Consider the following 26,448-nt stretch of genomic DNA (forward strand, 5'->3'; position numbering starts at 1 on the left):
CGTGTAATGAATATAGTTGATTCAACATTAAATGTACTTACTCTCCATATATTATTGGAATAAAAGATTTGCATCAATCAACTCTATAGCCCATGTCCGTTTTTGTAACTGTGATGGCTGTTTCAGTCCCTTTAAGTCCAATCACTATACATAGGCAGTTATTAAACATTGAAATTAAGATCTCTGTATTATGCTTATTTTAATACAGTATTGTAAGTTTCATCAGTTACAGGTTTGAGAGAGAAATAATTCAAACAATGGTGTGTGATTGGTTCAGTTTGTATTTGAGTGGCAGTTCCTTTTTGAAACAAAAATAGAAAATGTTGGAAACCCTCACAAGATCAGTCAACAGTTAAGTTAAAATTTATGATGTGGACTCTTTGTCAGGACTGTTCCTTTTTGAATTTGAGTCTGGTTTAAATTCAAAAATCCAGAGACATTATTTGGCATAACTACAAACTTTCATATGAACATTTCGCAGAGATAGTTTTTTTTACACACGTAATGCAGTGATATCATAGCAATTACAAAGTTGACACTCAACAATGTATGCAAGAATTATAGGTTTACGATAAGTACTTGAAATGAAAATGAACAATATGTTTTATTAGAAATTTCACTTATTTTGGAGAGGAATATTTCCTCCATTTTGCATTGTAGGTAGTGCAGATTTGAAAGTCTACCATGAGTAGGCTTACATTTCACATAGTACTGAAAGCTTTAGCCATTGTGAATAATCTGTCCCCAATTTGGTGAAGTTGGAGGATTTCATCTCTGCACAGAATTTTTTAAAAATAGAAATGAACATGAGATGGACAGTTTGGACCAGCAGATTCTTGGGAGAAACCCAGTTTTCTGAACAGCTTTCAATAGACAGTGAGTATATGGATTCCTGGGAGATTCTTCACCCCCTCCCCCCACCCCGACCCCCACCATCGCCTTCCAAATCCACCTCAAGAAGAAATCCCCCAAATTGTGAATAATTAGTGTGTGACTTGGTTAGGATGACATCACAGAGTTGGGTCACATAGGATTGTTTGTCCATCCCCCCACCTCACATGTAATGTGATGAGTCTCACTTGCATACACACTGAAAGTAACAGGAATAGCTGGAACTGGTAACATTGGTAAGTAACGATCAACGGGATACAACACTTTGATCAAATGATTGGCATTCTCTTTTAAGAGTATGGATAGAGAATTTCATTGCAATATACTGAATTTATTTCACTTAATCTCACTTTAGTTTACACAAAATGTAGTAGCTTAGGTTGTCATTGACACCCATGTAATAGGTCAATACTTTAAATAACATAAAGTGAACTATGTTAGATTGAATATTTTAATCATGCAAACTCTCCCTTGAGTGGGTACGATGAAAAGAATGCTAATACAAATTGAGGAATCGATTGGCCCAGAATTTGCTCTTAAAATAACAACAATGTTAACAGGGCTTACCGTTTCAGGGCAAATGGAAGAGCAAGTTCTGGCGCGTGCACGTGCGCAATCAAACGTGGAAATCCAAAAGCTGCACGGGAAGGACAGCTCGCCGGCTGACTCACCGTTGGAATGAATGGACCAGCGGGAAGTTGCTCTCCTGCCCAGCTGGAAATGAATTAATTTTGCCAGAAAAAAGTACGTCCAGTTTTTTTAGTCTAACCAAAATTTTAACAGCATGGCAAGTCTTAATGACTGCCAAACAATCTCTCTGGCATTGAAAATTAACTTTTAAAAATGTGGACTCACATTCTGATTTTAATTGTTGTTGGACATTTTAAAAAAATATTTTTATTTTTTGCCTTTTTCTTTCTGACTTTTTTATCTCTGTCTTTTGATTCAATACTTCTTACCCTCTCTTTATTTCGCTTTCTGTAACTGATTTTACATTGAATTTACTGTTGTAGCTTGCACTTCCTGGTTCAGTGTCTGCGCAGCTTGTTAACGATGCTTCAATCTGATTAATTGAGGGAATTGACAGTTTCTTGCCCCACTCACACAGCTCACAGATGCCCGGGAGAGGACGCTCCATTTTCTCGGCTCCTCATTGTAGGAAGTTGGTGCCCAAAAGCCAGTGGATAGTTTGTGGGTAAGTTTAAATCTAACGAGCGGTGGGCTCCGTTCATTCGCCACTCAGCACAAAAATCCAGGCCAATACTTTTCGAGAAAATTTTTGCCTTGTGACAACTTTTATTACAAATGAGATTCATGCGAAACATTTGTTTTACGTAATGTAAAACACATAAAACTTTCAGAAGACAAAACAGATCTTAGTCAAAAAATATATCTAATTCCTTATTTATGCTGCAGAGATGCATTCCCGTTAGGTGAAAGCACTTCATTTATAGAAGGGAATTAGAAAAAAATATTTTCCCAAAAATGTTGGTTCCTCTGCTGCCTCTAGCCAGCAGTTCTAAAGCATAAACAGAACTGCGCCACTCTCAAAATAAAATACCAAAGGATGTTTAACTGTAAATGTTATGATTAACCAATCATAGTAGAAATGTTTCCTGTAGCCTCCTACACAAGGAGCCAATGTGAATAACTATGTGTACATTAAAGAAGAATGACCTTCTACTAAATTAACCCATAATAAAAATGTAATATAAATACCTGTCCCCACACATCATGCTCCTGCATTTTAATTAAACTTTTCCCGCAGCTTGCACTTTTCCCTGTACTTTTACCCCTTCTTCCTCTTTTGCCCCTTCTTCCTCTGTGCAAATCCTCGAGTAAAATGGTGCGTATACAACGAAATTATATCAACTGCTTTGTTTTGTGTTTTCATTTGTCTGTTTACAGGAATTTATTTTTAAATGCTAGGATTATAGTAACATTTATAAATCACTTATTACCAATTGCTTTTTTCATTTGTTTCTACTTGCCTGTTTTTGTTTCCTGATTCTGCTTAATTGTCCTTGTAGATTGTGTCCTTTGCTTTTTTTATGCTATTTTTATCTTTCTTTTCCGTTATCTTTCTTCCTTTCTTTTTGCTGCATTTCTGCAACAGGGAGATGCCTCGAGCTCCCTCTTTTGTGACTAGCCTTCAGCCCCCCCCCCCACCCCCGTCTCCATCTCCTTCTCTGATGGCCTGACTGAAGGAGTGAATGAGTGCATGTATGATTCAATTTCAAAGAAGTTGCCACTCATACAAGTCAGGCAGCGCCATTCAATTCACATGAATTTGATTGCCTGGATTCTAGCACCAGATTTTAGCATAAAAAAGCTGAAAAAAACTGTTGAATGCACACTGCAGAATAATTTGCTACCCATCAAAATAAATCTGTTGTTTTTATTAGAAAGCAGTTTTACAATCAAGAGGCAGGCCACGTTTATATAATGAGCATCTGATGCAAATTTGTCCTTGCAGAATTTTTCCCTCTTGTTTTTTAAGATGTGTATCTTTAAAAATAATTACTTTTGAAACTTGCAACAGCATGTTATGAATCATGACTAAGAAGCTGTTGAAAAGTATTTACCATGAATTGTGCTCAGTTAGTTATCTCTAGGAGATGTTGATGAGCTCCTAATGGCTATTCAATAGAAGTGGATAAAAATCAATTGCAAGTTTGGTTTTCCTCAAGAGTTGTTTAAAGGTTGTATGAATTACAAAGGCTATTTTAAAAAATAAATATGATTGGGTGTATTGTTGTGACATGGTTTCAGCGAAGGACCATAACCTTTATTGTTTCATGTTAGAAAGGACCATGATATTTACTATTTTATGCTAGGAAATTATTATTAACCCTTTGCTTTTAGTTTTTGTCATGTAATTTTCCAATTGATACTTGTAGTTTCTGCCATAAAAAAATACTGATTATATTACATAAAAATTAAAGACAGTCAGGGAATGACAGTTCTTTACTCGTTTGTGTCCTGCAATGTTAAATTTTAATCAAGAGCAACCAATATTACCGCTAATTCAACAGCTTCTCCACTGCAGCTGTGAATTAACCATTTGAGGCATACAGATCCCATTTAGTCATGTTCAGGTCACATAATCACAATTAGTTTGTTATTGTTCTGCCCACTTATATCCAACTCGATCTATAATTTCTGAGCTGCCTCCTCAGTTTCCACAGCCCCTTCTAATGATATCTGAGTTGGGTTTTTTTATTCGTTCATGGGATGTGGGCATCGCTGGCAAGGCCAGCATTTGTTGCCCATCCCTAATTGGCCTTGAGAAGGTGATGGTGAGCTGCCTTCTTGAGTGACTTGCTAGGCCATTTCAGAGGGTGATTAAGAATCAACCACATTGCTGTGGGACTGGAGTCACATATAGGCCAGACCGGGTAAGGACGGCAGGTTTCCTTCCCTAAAGGACATTAGTGAACCAGTTGTATGTGACTCCAGTCCCACACCAATGTGGTTGACTCTTAACTGCCCTCTGAAGCCACTCAGTTAGAAAGTCCACCACCACCAGGTCAGGGCAACTAGGGATGGGCAATAAATGCCGGCTTTGCCAGCAATGCCACATCCTGAGAATGAATTTTTTAAAAAACCACAGCTGGAGTATTGTGTGCGATTTTGGGCTCCACATTATAGGAATTATGCTGAGGCAATAGAGAGGATGCAGTGAAAATTCATCTGAATGCTGCCTAGTATGAGGGAGATCTTGAAACATTTGCCTGAGGAAGGAGAAAATCTCCGAAAGCTTGTGAATTTAAAATAAAATTGCTGGACTATAACTTGGTGTTGTAAAATTGTTTACAATAGTATGAGGAAATACAAATACAAAGAAAGACTTGAAAAAATGGGCCTGTTTTCATTAGAACAGATGAGATTGATTTGATAGAGGTGTTTAAAATTATGAAGGACCAGGACAGAGTAAACAGAAACAGTATGTATCCAGTGGTTGTGGGGTCATAGATATAGATTAAATGTAGGAGATTTATGACAGAGAGCAGGAGAACATTTTTTATATAGGGCTGTGAGGCTGTGGAATGCACTACCAGAGTTAGTGATTGAAGCAGAGACCATGTTGGCATCTAAGAATAGGTTAGATAAGTGGTTGAAGGAAAGGGGAATAAAGGAATATGGGAACTGAGTGGGCAGGGGGGATGAGGACTACTGTTCATGTGGATTGTAATTTCAATGTATTCTGTGTAATACCCCAATCTCACACTGAGTGGAGCTGCCTGATTGAATTGGTGGGAGGTTCCTTTGAAATTAATTCACAGACACATAGGCTGCAGTAACCTTAGCAACCAGGTGTATGCAGATACTCAGACTTTTTCAAAATACAATTTTATTTAAAGTTACCTGCCAGCAATCAGAGTAGCCTCTATTCCACCTGTGCGATATTGCCTTGTAGCATCTCTGAATGAGACAATCAATTTATGGGCTGATTTGTACTGTGGATTTACACTCATTAGCAACTAGGTTGATACAGAACCAGCCCTTTTCACGTAGGACTTTTACAGTCATCAGAAAGGAAAAAGAAAAGAAGGAAAGTCTTGCGTTTATACAGCCCCTTTCACAACCTCAGGACATCCCAAAGTGCTTCACAGCCAATGAAAAGCTTTTTGAAGTGTAGTCATTGGTGTAATGCAGAAGACCTTAACTGTATCCATCTGGGTCAAATATGATCCCAGGTCCCAGTGTTGAAATGATATTGTTATAGAATCATAGAATCATAGAACGATTACAGCCCAGAAGGAGGCCATTCGGCCCATTGAGTCCACGCCAGCTCTATGCATGAGGAATCCAGCTAGTCCCACTCCCCCGCCCTATCCCCGTAGCCCTGCACATTTTTTTTGTTTCAAGTACTTATCCAGTTCCATTTTGAAGGCCATGATTGAATCTGCCTCTATCACTCCCTCGGGCAATGCATTCCAGATCCTAACCACTCGCTGTGTAAAAAAATTTTTCCTCATGTCACCTTTAGTTCTTTTGCCACTCACCTTAAATCTACGCCCTCTGGTTCTTGACCCTTCCGTTTCTCTCTATTTACTCTGTCTAGACCCTTCATGATTTTGAATACCTCTATCAAAGCTCCTCTCAACCTTCTCTGTTCCAAGGAGAACAATCCCAGCCCTTCCAGTCTATCCATATAACTAAAGTCCCTCATCCCTGGAATCATTCTAGTAAATCTCATCTGCACCTTCTCTAAGGCCTTCACATCTTTCCTAAAGTGCGGTGCCCAGAACTGGACATAATACTCCAGTTGTTGTCGAACCAGTGTTTTATAAAGGTTCATCATGACTTCCTTGCTTTTGTACTCTATGCTTCTATTTATAAAGCCCAGGACCCCGTATGCTTTTTTAACCGCTTTCTCAATCTGCCCTGCTACCTTCAACGATTTGTGCACATATACCCCCCGATCCCTGCGTTCCTCTACCCCTTTTAGAATTGTGCCCTCTAGTTTATATTGCCTCTCCTCATTTTCCTACCAAAATCGCATTTTTCCACATTAAACTTCATCTGCCACGTGTCCGCCCATGCCACCAGCCTGTCTATATCCTCTTGAAGTTTATTACTATCCTCCCCACGGTTCACTACCCTTCCAAGTTTTGTGTCATCTGCAAATTTTGAAATTGTGCCCTGTACTCCCAAGTCCAAGTCATTACTATATATCAAGAAATGCAGTGGTCCCAGCACCAACCACTGGGGAACACCACTGCACATCTCCCTCCAGTCCAAAAAACAACCATTCACCACTACTCTGTTTCCTGTCATTTAGCCAATTCTGTATCCATGTTGCTATTGCCCCCCTTATTCCATGGACCGCAATCTTAATAGCAGGCCTACTGTATGGCAATTCATCAAATGCTTTTTGAAAATCCATATACATCACAGCAACTGCATTGCCCTCATCTACCCTCTCTGTTACCTCATCAAAAAACTCTATCATGTTGGTTAAACACAATTTGCCTTTAACAAATCCGTGCTGGCTTCCCCTAATCAATCTACACTCGTCCATCTGACTGTTAATTCTGTCCCGGATTATCGTTTCCAGAAGTTTCCCCACCACCGAGGTTAAACTGACTGGCCTATAGTTGCTGGGTTTATCTTTACACCCTTTTTTGAACAAGGGTGTAACATTTGCAATTCTCCAGGCCTCTGGCACCACCCCCGTATCTAAGTATGTCTGGAAGATTATGGCCAGTACCTCCACAATTTCCCCCCTTACTTCGCTCAGCAACCTAGGATACATCCCATCCGAACCAGGTGACTTATCTACTTTAAGTACTGTTGTAAACAATTTTACAACACCAAGTTATAGTCCAACGATTTTATTTTTAATCCCACAAGTTTTCGGGGGCTTTCCCCTTCCTCAGGCGGTGTGGAAATGACAATTTCGAATCCTTCGCATTTTAAGATCACATAACAATGCCTGGTGATTACTGCCCGTTGCCAAGGCAATCACAGTGAGCAGACAGAAAGGTGTCATCTAAAAGGCCACTGAATATACAACCCCCCAAAAAAAAAGAGAGAGAGATAAGGAAGACAGTCAATGACCCGTTACATTAAAAACAGATAACATTTGTTCGCTGGTGGGGTTACGTGTAGTGTGACATGAACCCAAGATCCCGGGTGAGGCCGTCCTCATGGGTGCGGAACTTGGCTATTAATTTCTGCTCGACGATTTTGCGTTGTCATGTGTCTCGAAGGCCGCCTTGGAGTACGCTTACCCGAAGGTCGGTGGCTGAATGTCCATGACTGCTGAAGTGTTCCCCGACAGGGAGAGAACCCTCCTGTTTGGCAATTGTTGCGCGGTGTCCGCTCATCCATTGTCGCAGCGTCTGCATGGTCTCGCCAATGTACCATGCTCTGGGGCATCCTTTCCTGCAACATATGAGGTAGACAACGTTGGCCGAGTCACAGGAGTATGAACCATGCACCTGGTGGGTGGTGTCCTCTCGTGTGATGGTGGTATCTGTGTCGATGATCTGGCATGTCTTGCAGAGGTTACCGTGGCAGGGTTGTGTGGTGTCGTGGACGCTGTTCTCCTGAAGGCTGGGTAATTTGCTGCGAACGATGGTTTGTTTGAGGTTGGGTGGCTGTTTAAAGGCGAGTAGTGGAGGTGTGGGGATGGCCATAGCGAGGTGTTCGTCATCATTGATGACATGTTGAAGGCTGCGGAGAACATAGCGTAGTTTCTCCGCTCCGGGGAAGTACTGGACGACGAAGGGTACTCTGTTGGTTGCGTCCCGTGTTAGTCTTCTGAGGAGGTCTACGCGATTTTTCACAGATACTTTAAGTACAGCCAGCCTTTCTAGCACCTCTTCTTTATCAATTTTTAGCCCATCCAGTATCTCAACTATATCTTCCTTCACTGAGTGTCTGGCAGCATTTTCTTCCTTGGTAAAGACAGATGCAAAGTACTCGGCCAAAGAACCTCGGCCATGCCCACTGCCTCCATGAGTAGATCTCCTTTATGGTCCCTAATCAACCCCACCCCTCCTCTTACTACCTGTTTACTGTTAACATGTCTGTAGAAGACTTTTGGATTCCCTTTTATGTTGTCCGCTAGTCTATTCTCATACTCTCTCTTTGCCCCTCTTATTTCCTTTTTCACTTCCCCTCTGAACTTTCTATATTCTCTCTGGTTCTCACTTGTGTTATCAACCTGACACATGTCATATGTCACTTTTTTCCTCGTCATCTTATTCTCTATCTCCTTTGTCATCCAGGGAGCTCTGGCTTTAGTTGTCCTACCTTTCTTCCTCGTTGGAATGTACCGTGAATGTACCCGAATCATTTATTTTTTTGTTCTAACCATTGTGCCACCCAGAGTCTCTGGATTTTAAAAAAAAAATTCCACGATTAAAATCTCGTCTATGAAGGTGCCATAGATACATGTAGTAATGAGTAATGTACGACATAATGGTAGTGTGGCTTTAGTAGCACTGTGGGATCCTCGGATACAGCCCCGCTGTTGAATTGGTAATGTACAGACTTTGCCTAAGTACATAACCAGACAAGAGTCGTACAGGGAGCAGAGAAAAGTTTGAGAAGACCCAGCCCCCCACAAGCTGCAGCTTCTTGTGTTATTTCTCTACTAACATCTCTCTGTAAGACACACACACCTTGTCAGGGCACCTCAGCAACCAACGCACAACATAATAGGTATAGATGGCTCCTGGTGCAAGATGATGTTCCCGTGGGTTATTAAACGGGTTGGGATATCATTAATGCAGGATTATTGATCACAGGTTTAAACATCGTGGTGTAACAGTGTTTTCCAATATTGTTTGATCAAACAGCGCCACTACTTGCACTACCAATAGGAGATGGTATCCGTAGTCACTTATTTTTAAAGAACTTTGATTTGATACAAGTCCAAATAAAGTCACAACTCCGCTATTAACTTCTGTCAGGACCTGAGGCGAATACTGCGACTACATAAAGGAGGCGATGTGCTTTCCTCCAGATGGGGAGATCACCCTTGTGCGCGGTGATTTTATTCACTATTTCAGAGCAAACGAAAGTACCCAGCACCGGCCATCAGTTGAGCCATGTTGTGCTCTCAGTCCTCTTCTACAGGCTGGCTGACAGCCGACATTGCTGAGCTGTGTGGGATTTCGCCCAACATCGGCGAAGGTCCTTAACCAGAACGGTCAACTGGTGCAATTGTTCGGGCACGGCCACTGGTTTCTGATCTCACCCCACAGTATAAACAGACGGGTTTAGAAGCACCGGCAGACGCACCATATTGCGGAATAATTTCCAGTCCCATAATATAAATGAGATTATGAAGGTGAAATGCCGCAATGTGGAGTCGCGATCTATGAACTGGTAAATAAGGTAATTTACTGCAAAGCGGTTGTTGCATGTGCGAGACACAGCGGAGACTAACTTCACCGTATCTCCAACATAGTAATCAAGAAACACATCAAAGACATTTAGGGAATCATTGGAATAGTAGGTAACAAGGTGTATTATCTCAGTCTGTTTCTCCAGTATCTCAGATTGTTGGAAACCTGACTGTGCTCGGGATGTGCTATGCGGGCTTTCTCTTTAACAGTTTCAATGACTGCAGCTTAATAATTAGTTGTAAAACAGCATCGTTCATTAAAGATCAATTTTCACATATGCTAATAGGTTCCAGTAGTTAATCTTTCTTGAGCAATAGCACAGTGTAGTAGAGCTTGCATCTAATGAGCAGCTACGCCATACAGACCAGGAAGGTCCAGGTTCAATCCCTAGTCTGTGCTGAGTTAGTTGATCTTAGATGGGAGACAGAAAGGGTCATACAATTGCCCTTAGCAGCATCCCTAGGTTAGGGAGGGGGAAAACAATCAGGGTTCTGCTCCTGATTGCCATTCAGTGCCCCGATGGAAATTGGTAGACATAGAGATGTTTCCACTTGTGGGGGAGACCAAAACTAGGGGCCATCAAGGGGAAGCTTGATAAACACATGAGGGAGAAAGAAATAGAAGGTTATGTTGATAGAGTTAGATGAAGAAGGGTGGGAGGAGGCTCATCTGGAGCTTAATCACCGGCACGGACCAGTTGGGCCGAATGGCCTGTTTCTGTACTGTACATTCTATGTAATTCTATGTAGTTCTGTGATCGAACAGCTTCCCAATATTCACTGTCTAGACTTATGCATGAAGAAAGATCACTTACATGCCCGGCACCCATAGAATTGTACTGCCAATCACTATCCAGTTGAGCCCTGCTGGAAATGTGTGTCTGCGTGGACATCTGATGACAGCAAGATTGATTTTGGCTGTGATCACCCCAATGCTGGAATGGCCTGCCAACAATCCCTGTTTCTGCTCACAAATGAAGAATGGGCACTTGGGCATAGTATCGAAGTGTGATTGATGCTGATGGAACCATTTCCCAAGAATGAACACTTTCAGGGGGGGAGGAGGAGGAGAGAAAATTGTCGGAAAATAAATAGATGGGGTACAGTTCACTGCAACAAAAAAACACAACCAAAGTAAACAATTGTTTTGTAATTTTCTACACAAAAAGATTTATATTTTCTTAGGTAAACATTATTCAACACTTTAATTCGTGTTTTTATTACCAAGAAGCTCTACTTCTCTGATTCTTTCCTGACTGGTCTCCATACTTCCACGCTGCATAAACTGCAACTCATTCAGAATGCCACGGCCTGTGTCCTTGTCAACTCAAAGTACTTCCTTTATCCCAATCGTCACTCAACTCAGCTGGCTTCCCAAGCTCAATAAAAGTCAATTTTAAGATCTTTAACATTGCCTTCAAGTGCTTGTATGGCCTCTGCCATTTACTCCTTCTGCCCTATCTTCCCTCACCCTTCACTCCTCTGCCACTAGTCTCCCCATTCCCCCATCGACTTCCCTCTACCATTGGTGGCTTCTCTTTAAACCACCATGTCCTCAACATCAGGAACTCCCTCCCAAGATCCCTCCATCTTGCTTCCTCCCTCCATTCTTTCAAAAGCATACTAAAGACTTTTCACCACTTGGCCTGCCCCTTAACCTATTTATTCTTTACCCTTGCACATTATGCCTGTTCATTCTCTGCTTTGGGCTGTCTTTCTAATATGAGGAGTGCTAAATGAATGAAAGTTATTGTTGTTCTATTCTGTTTAGTTTTCTTTTAATTGTTTCCATTACATCCCTTCTGTACTTTTTCCATCTTTTCATCCTTTCTACTCATCCTGCCTCCTTTTAGCTCTTCTATTCTTTGTATATTCCTTCATCTTTTCTAATACATCGTTTATCATTGCATCTTTCTTCATCTTTTGAACAGTTTTATATTTTATCTCTTCTATTCATCCTACTTTCTTTCATTGCACAACCTGTTCATTTTCATTAAAAATTACATTTATTTCAAATTGAACTGCAAAAGTTAACAATTTTAACCAAGGCCGATATTCAGCCCAGTATGTATGGCTTCAGTGTCAGAAAGCATGGTACATATGTTGCACTACAATTTCACATCTGCTTCCCTTTACCTCTTCTATTCTATCTTCCTTCATTCATCCCTTCTATTCTATCTTGTTTCACTTCAAATCTATTTTATTTTGACCCTTCCATTAATATACTTCCTCCCAGCCTTCTTTCAACATTACTTCTTCCCTCAATAACACACACTTTAGCCATAATAATCCATAATCCATAACATTGGTAAATCTAACATATGTTCCTTATATTTAAAGTCAACATTTTTGAATTCTAATTAGAAGGCCTATAGTTTGGCACCAACATGCACTTAATTAACAGTGTCATTCAGAAGGGTCTTAAGTATGATTGATGTGAAGAATGAAAATCTTACTTCAATGCAGTTGTGCATGCTTTGCTAAAGCACAATGCTTGTGTAGCAGGAAGTTTACCTTGAAATGATAACTAAATTAGAAGTGTTTATGCTGAGATTGGGTGCAAAACATTAAAAAATGTTTAATTCCTAGCAAGAACAGGATGAGTACTGCAACATAAGTCATGTTAAACCATTTTAAACCATACTTCCAGAAATGATTATTTCATTGTCACAACTTGATCTAACAATATTGTATACACAATGACAAGAGTAATCTGGACTAAAATAAATGGTCAGCAGATTTTAACAGTAGATTACTGCTTGATAAATTTGTAATTTTGACATCCCAAACTATTAATATTCTGTATAAATATCATCAAACATCAAGGACATGAAATGGACTGATATTTGGCACACATGCTGACAACTACTGTCACTTTCCAGCACACATCCACTTTGTACTTTCTCAGGAAGACTCAATTAATTTCTCTGGACATTTACAACATCAGAAGGCTCTGGGTTATGCAGTGACTTAGAGCAGTGTCTCTTCACCTCGAGGACCTGAGTTTGAATCCAACTGCGAGTAATGAGGTGAAAGGCTACTTTCTGGGATGGCTCTGACGATCATTATTGAAAGACGTTTCAGTAGTAGTAATTCAATTCCTAGTGATTGTGGGTCCACAGCATAAAATTTACAGAATTTGCCACTAATTGCCAATATCACTGAAAGGGGCTGCAAAAAAGGCTAGTGTGGGGAATTAAAGAGCTTAAAAGTTCAGGAAAAGTCATAAGTAACAGCTATCTGTAACTAATTTAAAGAACAGACTGTCCTCCTGAAGTATTCTATCTTAATTCACCTTGACATCAAGGCAGCATTTGACCGAGTGTGGCACCAAGGAGCCTTAGTAAAATTGAAGTCAATGGGAATCAGGGGGAAAACGCTCCAGTGGCTGGAGTCATAGCTAGCACAAAGGAAGATGGTAGTGGTTGTTGGAGGCCAATCATCTCAGCCCCAGGACATTGCTGAAGGAGTTCCTCAGGGCAGTGTCCTAGGCCCAACCATCTTCAGCTGCTTCATCAATGACCTTCCCTCCATCATAAGGTCAAAAATGGGGATGTTCGCTGATGACTGCACAGTGTTCAGTTCCATTCGCAACCCCTCAAATAATGAAGCAGTCCGAGCCCGCATGCAGCAAGACCTGGACAACATCCAGGCTTGGGCTCATAAGTGGCAAGTAACATTCGCGCCAGATAAGTGCCAGGCAATGACCATCTCCAACAAGAGAGAGTCTAACCACCTCCCCTTGACATGCAACGGCATTACCATCGCGGAATCCCCCACCATCAACATCCTGGGGGTCACCATTGACCAGAAACTTAGCTGGACCAGCCATATAAATACTGTGGCCACGTGAGTAGGTCAGAGGCTGGGTATTCTGCGGCGAGTGACTCACCTCTTGACTCCCCAAAGCCTTTCCACCATCTATAAGGCACAAGTCAGGAGTGTGATGGAATACTCTCCACTTGCTTGGATGAGTGCAGCTCCAACAACACTCAAGAAGCTCGACACCAACCAAGATAAAGCAGCCCGCTTGATTGGCACCCCATCCACCACCCTAAACATTCACTCCCTTCACCACTGGCGCACTGTGGCTGCAGTGTGTACCATCCACAGGATGCACTGCAGCAACTCGCCAAGGCTTCTTCGACAGCACCTCCCAAACCCGCGACCTCTACCACCTAGAAGGACAAGAGCAGCAGGCACATGGGAACAACACCACTTGCATGTTCCCCTCCAAGTCACACACCATCCCGACTTGGAAATATATCGCCGTTCCTTCATTGTCGCTGGGTCAAAATCCTGGAACTCCCTTCCTAACAGCACTGTGGGAGAACCGTCACCACACGGACTGCAGCGGTTCAAGAAGGCGGCTCACCACCACCTTCTCCAGGGCAATTAGGGATGGGCAATAAATGCCAGCCTCGCCAGCGACGCCCGCATCCCGTGAACGAATATATTTTTAAAAATTCAGCTTATTAAAGAGAACGGCAATTGAATGGGTAAAGACTTTCAATGTAAAACACTTATCCCCTTATTATTGAATATGGAAAAACTCAGTTTGTATCCCCATCATTCCAAAAAGTACAAGGAAATTAATTGGATTGTAAGCATGCAAAGTGAATGCAAAGATATCAGAGGGATGTGATCCATGGGGATTTCCTTAACTATCACAGGCAAAATGTATCAGCAAATATTAATCAGCTAAGTCATATGGAAGAATCCTATAGAAATAGATTACTCCTGAAATGTAGACTGTCTGTTTCAGGAGCAATCTTTAATATATTGAAGCTACTTCCCCATACAGTCTCCTTGTGCTTTAAGATTTAACGTTGATTGACTTCTGAGATGCTATCTTCTTGTTATCAAATAGATCCTGAGTCGTTAATGAACCCACCATGCCACACTTCTCCACATAAGGTGACCATTAATAAACAGCAAAATTATCACAAGGGTACAAATTGTATTCCTTTTATTAATTCCCAACCTTCAAAAAATGAGGTTATTTTCTCCTGTAAAGGAAAATGGTGGGGGGGAGTTGTTGGGCAAGTGACTAGTGGAATTCCAAAGGGTTTCTTCTTGTCTCCTAATGTTCACTTTATCCATAAATTATACAGAGGAAAATACTTCTTTTTCTATCGTGTATTATAAAATTTACTCATGACACCACCATGCTGCGTGGCCAGGTATTAATTATAAGGTGGATTGGTAGTAATAATAGACTTAAAGGATCCATCCTATTTCACATTATAAGAATCTCTATTTTTTTATATACATATTATAGTAATGTTAGCTATGCCAGTAATGTAACCATTTCAGTTGCTTTCTGGAAGAGAATATGCAAACCTGGTTCACATATAACTGGCCATTTCAAAGCAACATGACTCATCCATGTTTATGTTGATTGTTTGACAAGTGTTAGAAGATACAAAACCCAACCAAGCGAAAGAAACAATTAATATTAATCACCAAGCTATCATTATGCCAGCTTTCCAATAACCCAGCTAGTGCAAAAACTAATCAAATAGAAGTTTTACTGCTGGTAATGGAGTGAGGTGGGAACAGAATGAATGTGAGGACATCTAAAACAGGAATTTAGTGAGAGTGGGAATTAAGTGCAGAGGGATAAGTAGACCAGCTTATATTTTACTTAAGTAATATAAATTTTAAATTAGAACAAACTAACTGAATATAAAAATGTAAGCATAGGAAGGGACAATAATATGTCATTCCTGCCGGATGTGGGAGTTCCTGATCACCAGGTGTTGACTTGGGCAGAAGAAGTGTTAAGAACTCATATTGCTTGAGCTCAAAATCTCAGAACTTGAGCAGGAGATGGAGACAATCCACCACATCTGGGGGGGAGAGCAGTTTTCGACATAAGAGTTTGAGAAGGTAGTCACGCCAATGAGAGGTAGAGTGCAGCAGTGGAGGAGGAAAGATGACTGACTGTTCGAGGGGTGGAGAAAGGAATGAAGGAAATGTATAGAGCAACTTATGCTGTCAAACAGATTAGCTTCCTGTTGGGAAAATGAGGAGTCTGGGTAGGACCATCAAATTAATATCAATGGCACCAACAAACAAGAGATGGATCGGGGTGGGGTGGTGTGAGAGATTAGCAACCCAACTAGAAATGGAGTAGTGATAGGAAATTCAATAATTAGAGGGGACAATATAATTTTGGCAGTCCAGATCAACAAGCCCGGATACTTTGTAGCCTCCCAGATGCTAAAGTAAGAGACATATCACGTAGAATGATTAAGATGAAAAGATAAGGAAAGCTAACAGGGAATATGAGGAAAAATTTTCAAAAAACATCAGAAGTAACAGTAAAGTATTTTACATGTATCAGTAAAACAAGAATTGTTAAAATGGAGGTGCGACACCTGAGAGGAGAGGATTCTCAATTTTTAGATGATGATCAAAAAATGGTGGGGGTATTTAATAAGTACTTGACATCAGTCTTTACTAAAGAAGGATAGGAGGTGACTCCTAAAGTGATTGAGACTGAGATGAGCGATAATATGATGAATAAAAGAAAAATTTTAGAGAGGTTAGTTAGGCTAAAGGAAGGCAAAGCATTAGGGCCTGATGGGAGATATCCTAGGATCCTGAGGGAAATTGCTGAGGCCCTAAAAATTATATTTCAGGGCTCTATTGAGCATGGATGTGTGCCAGAGAACTCGAGAATGACCAAAGTAGTACCAATTTTTAAAAAGGGAGGCAGAGCTAATGGTAATTACAGGCTGATTAGCTGAACATTTTTGGTAGGGACAATTTTAGAATCTTTAATGAAGGATGAAATTGCTACATAACTGGATAAAGAGAAAATAGTTAGAAGGAGCCAGCACAGATTTCAAAAGGGGCGATTGTCCTTGATAAACCTCATTGAATTCTTTGGGGAGGTAACAGTCATCCTTTATTCATTATTATTACATAGGAATTGTTTTTTGATCATTTTTATCTTGGTATTTTGTGCATCTACAGGATCGTTATCTGATTAAAGAACATAAGAACATAAGAAATTGGAGCAGGAGTAGGCCAATCGGCCCCTCGAGCCTGCTCCGCCATTCAATAAGATCATGGCTGATCTGATCCCAACCACAAATCTAAAGAACACAAGAAGTCGGAGCAGGACCCGGCCACATAGCCCCTGGGCCCTCTCCGCCACCCACAGGGCATTGACCGATCCGAACTCAGCTTCATGTCCAATTTCCTGCCCGCTCCCCATAACCCCTAATTCCCTTTACTTCTAGGAAACTGTCTATTTCTGTTTTAAATTTATCTAATGATGTAGCTTCCACAGCTTCCTGGGGCAGCATATTCCACAGACCTACCACCCTCTGAGTGAAGAAGTTTCTCCTCATCTCAGTTTTGAAAGAGCAGCCCCTTATTCTAAGATTATGCCCCCTAGTTCTAGTTTCACCCATCTTTGGGAACATCCTTACTGCATCCACCCGATCAAGACCCTTCACAATCTTATATGTTTCAATAAGATCGCCTCTCATTCTTCTGAACTCCAATGAGTAGAGTCCCAATCTACTCAACCTCTCCTCATATGTCCGCCCCCTCATCCCCGGGATTAACCGAGTGAACCTTCTTTGTACTGCCTCGAGAGCAAGTATGTCTTTTCTTAAGTATGGAGACCAAAACTGTATGCAGTATTCCAGGTGCGGTCTCACCAATACCTTATATAACTGCAGCAATACCTCCTTGTTTTTATATTCTATCCCCCTAGCAATAAAAGCCAACATTCCGTTGGCTTTCTTGATCACCTGCTGCACCTGCATACCAACTTTTTGATTTTCTTGCACTAGGACCCCCAGATCCCTTTGTACTGCAGTACTTTCCAGTCTCTCGCCATTAAGAAAATAACTTGCTCTCTGATTTTTCCTGCCAAAGTGCATAACCTCACATTTTCCAATATTATATTGCATCTGCCAAATCTCCGCCCACTCACCCAGCCTGTCTATATCCCCTTGCAGGTTTTTTATGTCCTCCTCACTCTCTACTTTCCCTCCCATCTTTGTATCATCTGCAAATTTTGATATGTTGCACTCGGTCCCCTCCTCCAAATCGTTAATATAGATTGTAAAGAGTTGGGGACCCAGCACCGACCCCTGTGGAACACCACTGGTTACTGGTTGCCAGTCCGAAAATGAACCATTTATCCCAACTCTCTGCTTCCTGTTTGATAACCAATCCTCCACCCATGCCAGAATATTACCCCCAATCCCGTGATTTTTTATCTTAAGTAATAATCTTTTATGTGGCACCTTGTCGAATGCCTTCTGGAAGTCTAAATACACTACGTCCACTGGTTCCCCTTTATCCACCCTATACGTTATATCCTCGAAGAACTCAAGCAAATTTGTCAGACATGACTTCCCCTTCATGAAGCCATGCTGACTTTGTCCTATTAAATTATGCTTATCTAAATGTTCCGTTACTGTCTCCTTAATAATAGACTCCAAAATTTTACCCACCACAGATGTTAAGCTAACTGGCCTATAATTTCCAGCCTTCTGCCTACTACCCTTTTTAAATAACGGTGTTACATTAGCAGTTTTCCAATCTGCCGGGACCTCTCCTGAGTCCAGGGAATTTTGGAAAACTATCACCAAAGCATCCACAATCCCTACTGCCACTTCCCTCAAGACCCTAGGATGGAAGCCATCAGGTCCAGGGGATTTATCCGCCTTGAGTCCCATTATTTTACTGAGTACCATCTCCTGAGTGATTTTAATCGTATTTAGCTCCTCCCCCCCGAGAGTCCCCTGTTTGTCCAGTGTTGGGATATTCTTAGTGTTGAATGGGAGGAGCAAAGTGGCAAAGTTGCAGTATCTCTTGTCCATTCAATAAAGTGAACTATTAAAGTAGAGTTGCACCTACCAATTATTTTGATGATCTAACAGATTAAAATGTTTACTGAATATACACATTATTAGAGCATTCCTAGACTGTACAGCTTCCTTGTTAAATGACAATTGGTGCATTATCAGTAACATACTAAACTTGTGCTGTACTAGTGGCAGCTCCTTCTCATTCACATTACTTTTTGATCAATACCAATGCCAATGGCCATATGAATGAACTAAAGTTCAAAAATGATTTTATTATATAGAATTACATAAAAATTACAGCACAGAAACAGGCCATTCGGCCCAACAGGTCTATGCCAGTGTTTAGGCTCCACATGAGCCTCCTCCCATCTTATCTCATCTAACCCTATCAGTGTAACCTTCTATTCCTTTCTTCCTCATATACTTATCTAGCTTCCCCTTAAATGCTTCTATGTTATTCGCCTCAACTACTCCATGTGGTGGTGAGTTCCACATTCTAACCATTCCCTGGGTAAAGAAGTTTCTCCTGAATTCCCTATTAGATTTATTAGTGACTATCTTATATTTATGACCCCTAGTTTTACATTCCCCCACAAGCGGAGACATTTTTTCTACATCTACCCTATCAAATCACTTCATAATTTTAAAGACCTCTATTAGGTCACCCTTCAGCCTTCTCTTTTCTAGAGAAATGAGCCCCAGCCTGTTCAGTGTTAACACCCTTCCCTAGAATAATATCTGACCACATTTAATGAGTTGTGTACCATGCATGTAAGCAATATGTGGAAAAGTTCATTGATAGGGGGAGGGTGGAAGGGGGAAGAATGGATGGTGCCATGGGTTACACACTGGTCTCTTACTTCAGGTACCAGGGTTAAAATCCCCGACTGATGGCTGGGTGTAAAGCAATAAATGAATTTGAGCAGGCTAACTTCAATTCTTAGTGGGAATAGGCCCAACATAGAGCAACTGGCACTCAATTGGCAATTTCCATTAGAGAGGTTACAGGATGGTTGACATGCGAAATGCTAAAATCTTACAGTGATGCAATGGGGGATGCTCTTCAGCAGTTAGTATTGATGCAGAGTAGAAAGGCTTTGTTACACTTAACCTGAGACTGTTTCACGGAGTGTATGTGAAACAGAAAGTGTTACCCACTCTCATAAGCAAAAAAAGAACTATTTTTAAATTTATTGGTTAATCAGTTGCATTTCTACTTAATACACATTTAGCAGCCCAAGTCTTGCTGGAGCAGGGCATCTCATGGCATGCGCCATTAGTTAGACTTTTTCCTGCACCCTTCAGTTGGAAACATTTTTGCCCTGTAAGTTGCTGGAAGTGCGAACTTATAACGGCTTGGCCAGGGCAACGTGACATCTGGGACCTTAGTGAACGACAGGACCGACAGTCTATCTCCTTAACCAATGAGATTTAAGGATTGAGAAAGAACCAGAGGAACAACGGAGAAGGAGGATGAGTTAGAGTCAAATCAGGTACAGTAAGAGAAATAAAGAGAGGGAAATAAAGATTGGAATAAGAGAGAGAGAGGAAAAAAAGATAAAAAGGAAAAGTAAGAAAAAAATGTAAAAATTTTATAGTTGAAATTTTAAAAATCTCCAGGAAGAATGAGACAACAGTTTAAACTGTTCCCTTTCTGGGCTGGAGAGTTTGGTCAGTATTACATTAACAATTATCACGTCATTAAAGGGTACTTACGCTGTTAAGTACAAGCCGTAACTTTCTGCGGTGAGTTTAATGGTTATTAATGTGCAAATCCAGTAAGTTCTTAAAAAGAACAGGGAGTTTGAGGGCAAGCTGCCATTTGTGCAAGGCAAATGGCGGAGTGGTGTAAATTGACCAGCAAGTTATGGCGATTCACAACTCACGGTGTATCTCTTTGCCTGAACTTGCTGGCCGATTTGCGCATTAATAAGGCCGTGCGTCGTGAACTCGCCGTTATTCTTCCAGCAAGATTTGGGCCAACATCTTTTATTGATTATAGCCTGGAAATTACTATTGGTACAAGACTGCAAAAATACTGGCCTGGAAATTGATTCAAGCCTGCCAAACTTGGCGCAAGGACCAATGTCTGTGGCGGACTGCATCGGCCCAAGGCACACCCCATATTGGGCCTCGGGTCCATTTCAATTGTGAGCTGGGTTCAGGGAGGGGGGGGTGATCAGGAGGGAGGGGGGCAATTGGGAAAAGGGGAAACGATCGGGAGAAAGGGTGAGGTGGCTGGGGGGGGGGAATGACAGGGCAGAGGTTGACTAGAGTTGGTGTCTCTTTGTAAAAGGATTAATCACACTGAACTATTCTAGAGGACTCTTGAAATCAAACACTACTGACATTATGAAGCTAGCCATCTTTAAAGATGATCTCAGCAGCCACTGTGATCTCAATGTGAATTTAAATCCTGACCATTTTAGTTTACAAGAGGATCAAACACTGTGAGCTGCATAACTGGAGGGTGGAATGCAGATGGAAAATCAATATTGTTCCCATTCCTGCTGTGTCACTTTAACATCAGATAACTGGAGGACCATTTTATTGATATATAATTTATATATTTGTGAGAGACAGTAAGGCACAACAGGCTGCTTTATATATGACATGAGAAACCGTTAGCTCCTCCGAAGGAGACAGCAAATGTTTCTCTATTTTTAGAATGCACCAATGTGACACTTTTAAACGTTTAATTGCATTTCAATCAAACACCTAAACTCTGAATCCACCTCCAATTGCCTCAGGACAGACCTAGCTGGCTATTCACAGACAATGCAGGTGCCAGTTCATGCATTAATCTCACCTCAGAACTTGACAACCCACTACCATTCACAACAATTTTCAAATTAGCTAACCAGGTGTATAGAAAATTCCATTCCACCATTAAAATTTAGATTAGGTCACTGGAGAAGGCTATTAATTACAGTGTCAGGTAAATCTTTTAGGTGGTTGGCCAGGAGGAAAGTAAGTTTTCAGACTGTGCACCGCTTGCAATCTTGACTGGTTTAAGACAAATACCTAATTAGCAATAGATAATCAATATTTTTATTTCCTTCAGCACAACAATTCCCAAAACTGGATCTGAGGAACACTTTCCCGTATTATTTTAGCTGGTTAGGGTGCAATACTGTTTTAGCATCAGCATTGATTTGCTTCAAGTCTGTAAGCATTCCCACAGGAATTGTAAAATTCAGTAGAGTGTCAGTACAGAGACCATTCTGAGCGGTAAGTACTTCTGAGCAGGATTTTGAAAAGCTTAATGCCAGTACCTTGGGAATCTCTAGAAGTATAAGGTAGAAAAGGTTTGGTGCAGTAAAACTGTCAAAAATTCCAAGTTAATATAAGGGAGAAATAAAAAGTCTATCTATTATGTCCTTTCAAGATATCATGTGTTGAGTTTATATTACAGCGCTGGATTAAATAGAAGAGGTTCTGTAATAGCTGTGACTCCAGTTGCTATGGAAACTGACCATTTATACTGTGGAGTAGATTCATCAACAACAGAATCTAGTGGAAGCATCAACAACAAAAATAACTGGGCATATTCAGTTGCAGGATCTTCTTTGCTCCCCGAGGAAGGTCCTCACAGGTAAGCAATTGGGAAACTGCATTGCTGGCCTGTATGTGGAAGCTGAGCATTCAGCTTGCCAGCAGCTAGAAAATAATGGCCCCTTGCTTCTGTGCTCCCAACAACAAAAACAACAACTAGCGCCTTTAATGTAGTAAAACAAACCAAGGCACTTCACAGGAGTGGTATCAGACAAAATTTGACACAGAGCCATATAAGGAGATATTATTATAGGTGATGAAAAGATTGGTCAAAGACAAAGTTTTTAAGGAGCGTCTTAAAAGCAGAGACAGAGAAGTATAGAGGTTTAGGGAGAGAATTTCAGAGCTAGAAGGTGTCAGCTGAAGTGAAGCAAATAATGCCAGAAGCACACATCTTAAAATTGTGCACCCCACCCCACAATTTTCTGTCCATTAAACATAATCCTGAAATCCTGTGAGGGTTTCCTGGTCCCCCATCCTAACATAGGCAGGAGACCAGGGAAATAATAAACTGATTTTGCCTTTTCCCTGGCGGGGGGGGGGGGGGGGGGGGGGAGGAATTCTCTCTGAAGTTATGGTGGGAGATTCCCTCAGAATTTCAGGGCCAATGGACTGTAAATCGTGGGCTGGAAGTGCACAATTTGATGATATATGCTGGTGGCAAGTGCTAGGAGCAGTCGCAAAATTTTTTACCTCTTATATTACTGCTGCAGGGGCACTGGGGAAAACCATCTCCTCAGGTGGATTTTGGAAGCAATGCCATTGCCTCATTTACTTTATATTGTGGCTGCCAAAGTCAGGACAGACAGTTCTGTATCGTAACTACATCATCAATTTAATTTAAATCCTGCTCTGATTGCCACAAGTGTGTCTAAGCATTACATAAAGATTGAGCTCAAAATTAAACCTTATCATCGCATAGATTACATTGGGTGAAAATCTGTGAAGGGATTACAAACCATTGCTCTAAATGTGGGAGTGTACTGTTTTGATTAATATACCTCATGTAAGAATGGCCTAAAGCTCCATGACCCTTACAAACTTTTTCCCCTTCTCAAGGATTTTTTTTCTTTTTTATGTAATTTTTAAGATTATGTTTTAAAATGATAATGCTTTATTTCTAGTTAACTGATTGTTCTTTGCTATAAGAAAGCTGATTAGGAACACGAGCATTTATGTGCTGGGGTTAGAAGTCATTCTAGTATTAACACTTGATCTCCTCAATCAGCTCCATTATTTAACTTAGAATTTCTTCCACATAGACACAATCAATCGAACCATGAACAAAACCCCCACAGGACTACATTTTTTTCAGCAGTCAATATTTTGAAAGTTAATTTTTCCTTTTTGAAGGGAAGGCCTCTTTTTAGGGAATGTTACTCTTTTCTCTCCTGGTTTTCTTGCCAATAGTTTCTCTCAGGCCATACATTGTGTGAGGGTGGCCTCTATTAACGCTGCTTTTGGCTGACTGCCAGGTGGTATATATGAGCAGTTTAGAAAAGATTTATATCCAAATTTGTTAGACTCTGCAGGAAAGCACTTGACCTATGCTGCAATAAAAACAAATGTGAGGAATTTGTTAGCGTACTTCTGTGCTTTTGTATTTGTCCCCATGTATAATCCTGCTAGTTTCAAAATATTCTTTAAGAATGTCCAAATAATCCTCATTAATGCAGACTATGCCATCAAATTCTTACACAGTGTGATCTCCAGAGAGACAATTGCAGGACAATTTCTAGTTCATCCATTTGCAAAATGGTGTCATCAATGACACTTTTGTAGGAATTGCAGGGCAGGAAATGTGACATAGGAACAGGAGAAGGCTATCGAGCCCCTCAAGCATGTTCCACCATTCAATTAGATCATGGCTGATCTGTATCTTAGCTCCATCTAGCCGCCTTGGTTCCGTAAACCTTAATACCCTCGCCTAACAAATGTCTATCAATTTCAGTTTTGAAATTTTCAATTGACCCCCAGCCTCAACATCTTTTTGGGGGACAGCGTTCCAGATTTCCACTACCCTTCGTGTGAAGAAGTGCTTCCAGACATCAACCCTGAACGGCCTGGCTCTAATTTTAAGGTTGTGCCCCCTTGCTCTAGACTCCTCCCCAGAGGAAATAGTTCCACTGATATTTGTGCAAGTTGTTGTTAAAATACTGCCTCACAGACACCTACAATGCAATAGAGTGAGCATTTAATGCTTTTTTTCCCTTTTTCACACCATTGGCATCTAATTTTCCTCCCACTTCTCTGCTGGGTTAGTTTCACAGGCACTAACCACCCTCTGGTTCTTCATCCTGGTGGTCATTCTTCATGTGAATCCAGCTAGCAAGTGTTGGCAGACTAATCCTGGTTATAAACCTATATTCACAAAGTTACTTACCAGTAGGAGTCACTGCATGGAAATTAGGTGCGGAAACCCTGCTTAGATTCCCCCTCCCTTAGTCCAGGTGCGGTGAGGCTAACTGCAACATCCAGACCTTAGTGCCAACTGAGCTAACTCAGCACAGAACAAAGAGTGAACTTGACACCTTTCTAATCCATATGGTTCAGTACTACGCTAGTCAGCGGAAAAGCAAGACTAGGCCATTAAATTCATTGTGAGCCAGCTCCCATTTCCTAACCAAATCTGATCCCCTTCATTTGTCATTTTTCTTGCCTCTAACACACCTATTTTAACTATTTCTGATGTCAATTTACCATTTGCCAACAGGAGACCCAAGCTTCCCGCTCATCAATCGTAATTGAAGTGTACACTTTTCCCCTCATGATAATCATGTTTTCAATGACTTCATCTACTGCTGAAAATATTCAGCTGAATCCTGTGAACTACATCCTACAAATTGCTTTGCACCCTAGAAGAGGGCTAGGTACTGCATACAAATACAGTAGCTTGGTTAAAAATTCAGTAGAAATGTACAAACCTCCCAAGATATCTCCACAGGGTATCCTTCCACTTTTCTGTACAATGATTGATTGCTTAAACTATCCGACAACAGTCCACTCAGTCCCATCTAATCGCTCCAAAAATCACTGATCTCACAGCAGTTTTCTGTCCATTTGTCACATATTGCTGAACCAATATGCATCAATGTTATTTAAAATCCTGAACTCCACGTCTTGGGAATTCATTCCTAAATTACCTTAAGTTTAATGTGAACCAGTTTGTTTCCCTCTAAATCTCACGGCAGTACATTATATATAGGATAATAGATGCCTAATAATATCACAAAGCAAACTGTAATAGTAAAGCTTGTGCAATTTATTAAGATCCTATGAACTCCAATACATTACTGCCTTGTAACATTCCTAAATATACATCTATATATTATTAAAAGTCTTGAGCTATGGCACACGCTTCCTGTCCACAATTGTTATATTCCTTTGTCACAGCTTTTGAATAACACATTAATGGGAACTCACCCTGTAAACACTTAGAATGAGAATTCCTACATAAACATATAGAATGGTAAAAGCCTTCATCAGCATGTAAACATTTCACTATCACACTTGGCTGCTGAACCAACTGAATCACTCAAAATGCTTTTTGAAAAAAATGTCTGCCATTTTTTTCCTCAGTAACTGAAATTTCTGTTGTCCAAAATAAGGTTTTACACAAAATAAAAAATTACATATTTCACATATGATTTCATTTAGCTATTGAACCGTCTGATCTTTTAATGCTATTGCTAGTGTTTTTATTTGAAGGCCTCAGCCACTCCCAAAAGTGTTAATGGTGACAAAGTATGTGAGTGAATGACACTGATTCCAGATCTGTTGCAGCTTGTTTTGGCTTTGAATTATAAATATAAACTTCAGAATTTCATCATCCTAATTTGAGTTTAAAAAAATAAATTTCAAAAGCAGATTTTAATTATCACCTTGTTAAGAAAATGTAAACATTTTAATTACTAAAAAGTGTATGCATGTGTGTGAGGGAGAGAAAAATTACAAAACACCAAATTTAATGTTTGAATAGATCTCAGTTGCAAACCAGTGCAGAGAATGATTGGGGTTTCCAGATCTGATGGCCCAATCTAATGTTGTTGGATCCATATACCTCCCTCAATGCTGACAGTCACTAAGAATCCACCAGTGAGCCAAACCCTACATTCCAGTACCATACTTCAGGATCACCATCCCAGCAGCAGTACCATACTTCAGAATTACCACCCCAGGAACATCCCTCAGTGCTATTAAAAAGTCCAAGACCATCCCCACTGCTAACAAAGTGCAGGATTCTCCCCAGTGCAGCTGAACCCAACCCAACCCTCCAAGGGTACTGTTTAATACCAG

General features: G+C 40.7%; 1 long non-coding RNA gene across 1 annotated transcript in view; it reads left to right on the forward strand.

Annotated features, from left to right (window-relative positions):
• The first annotated feature begins 1,449 nt into the window (after nt 1–1,449).
• Nucleotides 1,450–26,448, forward strand: part of LOC137331318 (uncharacterized) — a 28,612-nt gene continuing 3,613 nt past the window's right edge. The window contains exons 1-2 of the long non-coding RNA XR_010965424.1: nt 1,450–1,635; nt 2,000–2,086. This is a non-coding gene — a long non-coding RNA (uncharacterized lncRNA). The remainder of the gene's footprint in view (nt 1,636–1,999; nt 2,087–26,448) is intronic.

The sequence above is a fragment of the Heptranchias perlo genome, chromosome 13, assembly GCF_035084215.1.
Source record: "Heptranchias perlo isolate sHepPer1 chromosome 13, sHepPer1.hap1, whole genome shotgun sequence".
Taxonomy (NCBI): Eukaryota; Metazoa; Chordata; class Chondrichthyes; order Hexanchiformes; family Hexanchidae; genus Heptranchias; species Heptranchias perlo.